At 38.4% G+C, this 4106-nt stretch overlaps 1 long non-coding RNA gene across 1 annotated transcript; it reads left to right on the forward strand.

The window, feature by feature from the left end:
- The first annotated feature begins 955 nt into the window (after window positions 1-955).
- Window positions 956-3533, forward strand: LOC119275178. The gene is made up of 4 exons (XR_005135540.1): window positions 956-1303; window positions 2114-2190; window positions 3058-3100; window positions 3253-3533. It is a non-coding gene; the product is annotated as an uncharacterized LOC119275178 (long non-coding RNA).
- Window positions 3534-4106: the final 573 nt, after the last annotated feature.

Genomic DNA, 4106 nt, shown 5'->3' on the forward strand with positions numbered 1-4106 from the left:
AACTGATAGTTTGATCCCCTGCATGCTAGAGTACACAATTATAGTGTGCTCAGGACATCCTGTTTTTCCGTGACACTGACAGTGCCCAGTAGTCCATGGTACATCCATCCTTATCCCCTCAGAGCTCCCCACTTTGATGACTCTGTTTTGAAAAAAAATGGACGAGAAAATGAAAATTGAATAAGTGCAATCATTTTGCATCGAATCTTTTTATGTGTATTAGTTGCGAGGAAAAAACACTAATCTTGCAATATAATAATTTGGAAAGAAAATCCTTGAGGAAACGAGGTATCATGTATGAACATTCATGACTTTCCAAGGTGATAGACATATTCATTGCATGGTCTATGATAATGTATCCAATTTGGCACATAGATGCATCTTGCCATTGCAAACAATGTTGACAAATAAAGTTTCCATCTTTTTTGTAAAAGAAATATATTTTCTCAGTGTAAAAATTTGGTATTTTGTTAAGAAAGTACAAAAAAGGGTGGAAAATGGCACCATTCGAATTTTCACAGACAGTACACCATATTTGATGGACAATTCCCAAGCTTCATGAATTTTCTAGATTTCTAGCAACTTTGATACATTTAGTGCATTTGTAGTCATTTAGTGCATATAATTCTAATTTAAATTGTAAGTGTATAAAACTAGTGGCAAAATTTTGGGTCAAAAATCCTATTTATATCCATTAATTAATGCACAGGCCTTATGTTCAAGAAAAGAAGAGGAGAAAGAAAAAGAGAAGGGAAGAATGGAAAGAACAAAAGGACAATTTTTTTGCTGAGTGCAAATACATTACACTAAAAAAGTACCCCATGTTTTGATTGGTCGGGATAGGCCTCCCACGGATCATGCGTCATAACCGTTCGATTCGCTTAGATCGAACGGCAATAGCGCTGCGGGTGCCCTATCCTTTATGTTCCCTTCTCTTTCCTTATCCCTTCACACACGCCTAGCCATCGAAGCCACCGCATGCCCCAGCGAATATCGCCGCCGCCCGCCTGAGGGCCTCATGCCGCCGCCGCTCGCCCCTTTTCTGTAGGTCGCCGATGCAACCCCGGGACCCGGGACCGTTTGCTCCTCCTAACCAGGCCCGAGTAGGCGACCGTCAGGAACGCGCAGCCGCCGGAGCCATGGGTAGATCCAGCCGGGGCCGTCGACAGCCATCCCCCCCTCCGGCGGCCATGAAGAATTGAAGAGGCTTGAACAGAACGAGCGCATGGACCGTGCGCGCCTCCCACGCTAGGAGCCATCGGTCCTCGTCAGCTGCTAACCTTCACATGGAATCGATCTATATGTAAGCTAGCTTCCACAATAATCCATCCATCAGGCTGCCTGCTTGTATGTTTACTTGTGGAAAGGCGAGCAAGATGTGAGGCCGACGTCGAGGGTACATGCCCACTGCTAATTGATTCCCCTGCTAATAATAGTAGTATGTTTTCCTGCGCTTGGTGAAGATGTGTACATACCTGAATACTTGTCGCATATCTGTACATACTCGAATACTGTCAAACTAGCATGTATATACATACATACCTGAATACCTGTGCGATTTTTTTTAATTCAGCAAACTAGGTCTATCAAGTGCCAAACTCAGCAAAGGCTTGCTCCATTTCCTAGTGTTGCAGTCGGCAAACTACGTCCGTCAGATTGGGTAGTAGAGATTGTGAAGACAAACATGGACATCTATTTTACTGAGAGGGAATGTAGGTGTAATACATAGTGCTTTGCATGGTATGGGTTCTAGTAGATGTATGATCATTTTATGTAGTATATCCCAATAATAACTGTGAAAATACAGCAGAAGCTCGTATCTCAATCTCATCTACTAGTTTGATATAATTGAATGGGTGATAGCGTCACCTTGTACCAAGTACCCATCCTGGTTTCTTTTTTATTTACGTAAATGTAATATATCATCACCTTTTACCAATTATCCATCCTGGCTACATTATGTGCAAAATAGGTTCTACATTTACTTCCAAATTTGCTGAATATGTGGTTTTACTACGTGCTTATAGTCTGTAGATTTTGGATGTACATATATTTCTGTATCAAGTTATTCATCATTCTATTTTTACCGAATGTTTGCGAGGAGCTCGGTTAGTGTCGGCGCCTCAAGGGTTTATGCATATCAATTCCATGTTGCTTAAAGCCACTGTAATGATGGCTATTGATTTCCAGGTATATGTTTATGCAGTCATATGAACGCGCTCGTTGATAATTTGTATAGAAAGTTTGTATCCTTTATAACTTTGCCATGGAATGTCTACTATTAGAAAACATCTTGCGGGCACTTTGCTTAGGTACTAGAAAGGGCGCGCGCGCGCACACACACACACACACATGACCAGCACAACAACAACCACGCACATAGAACACAACACAGATGCTCTGCGCCTGATTCCTCAATAGTATGATGATGTCTTGCTCTGCCACTCTGAATTTTTTGCACTGGGGGCCACTTTGCATGTGCCTACTCATGTAGTGACCTGATTGACAGTTGTTTGTGCTGTTGTGTTCAACTAATGTCGAGATACAATAAGTTAGTCTTGATTTGTACAAGAGCTAAGTAGAATTTATTACATCTTTTTTTGTGGTTGTTTACACATCTACCATGTGGTGACTGTCGACACTTAATATAATAGCGCAGTAGTTTACTGCTATGTGGGATTAAATGACATTATCTGGGTAAGTAGACGCAACATGGTTGATTGCGGGCTGCCCATGAACACCCACATAACACATGCATGCAGGTGTGAGCATCCCTCTATTAGTCCCACTTGCAGCTTGAATGTGTATCCCTAAGGAAGTGAATGGTCATGATACTCTTTCTGAACTAGCACCATGTGTATCCATTGAAATATTGTTCATGCAAATTTTAGTATCATTGTCATTGAATAATTATATTATTCATAATATAGGTTCCTTCCAAAGTAGTTTTAAAGACTTTAACATATCCAAACAAGCGGAATGTTGCATATGCTACTATTCCGAGTATTGATCTACAAAATAAGGTTGGTGATATTTACTTGGGTGCTGAATTTGCAGTTGTGTGCATAGATGAACCTATTCTGGATAATGAGTTAGTAAGGTAAGTTTTTCATTGCAAGAGAATTGGTGATGTTTTTGCTTAGGGATATTAATTGCTTGACCCCGAGCTTTTGTAAGTTGGAGTCTTTTCTTCCATATTCATATTTGTGTTAATTTAATCACATAACTGTAAGTTCCATTTTTCTTTCATAGATTCAAAAGAAAATAAAAGGAGTTGGAGGTGAATTCTTCGGTTGGATGAAGAAGCAAATAAAATGAGAAGATTTTACTTAGCAATAACCATAGTTTACATTGATAGATCGAAAAGTGTAATGCCATTCACAAGATCTGTTTCTTTGGTCGAATGATGCAAATTCTATGGTGTAATATTCTCCATAGATGTGTTCTCTATAGTAGAGTTGATATGAATGATATGTTGTTCAACCAATAACATTGGTATTTATTGCAATGTATATGTATCCTACACTCTTGTATATTCATTATAAATACCTTTATATTTCCAGTTTGTGTATGTGTATCATTTTAATGGTGCCAAGCATCATAACAAAATAATTAACTATTTGACAAGTTGTAGTGATTTTAATAAATAAATGTATATTCCATAAAATGGGTAGCTAATTTTGTGGTTAATAATTAAAAAATAAGTACAATAATTATGTTGCCATACTAATACAGTAGTGTTACTGTTGGTGTTACTATAGTTACAAAATGTGTTACCAGTTTTGTGGGATATTATGTTATAAGTTCTGTTACTGTAGTTACAAAAACGTGTTACCACAATGTTGTATGTCTACAAAAATATGTTACTATAGGTGTCACTATAATTACAAAAATGTGTTACCTACACGGTAACGCATAATATGCATGTTACTATAACCTAATTGTAACACAATTTTTAATACATGGTAACATTTACTATATGTGACAGTGGACACCACTTAGTAACACGGAATGGAACACATTTCAAAATGCGTTACTACGTGACCTAGTAACACTGTTTTGGGCCTATAGTAACACAAAACCATGTTACCAAAGCTTTGTCCTGT

Source organism: Triticum dicoccoides, chromosome 3B, assembly GCF_002162155.2.
Source record: "Triticum dicoccoides isolate Atlit2015 ecotype Zavitan chromosome 3B, WEW_v2.0, whole genome shotgun sequence".
NCBI classification, from domain to species: domain Eukaryota; kingdom Viridiplantae; phylum Streptophyta; class Magnoliopsida; order Poales; family Poaceae; genus Triticum; species Triticum dicoccoides.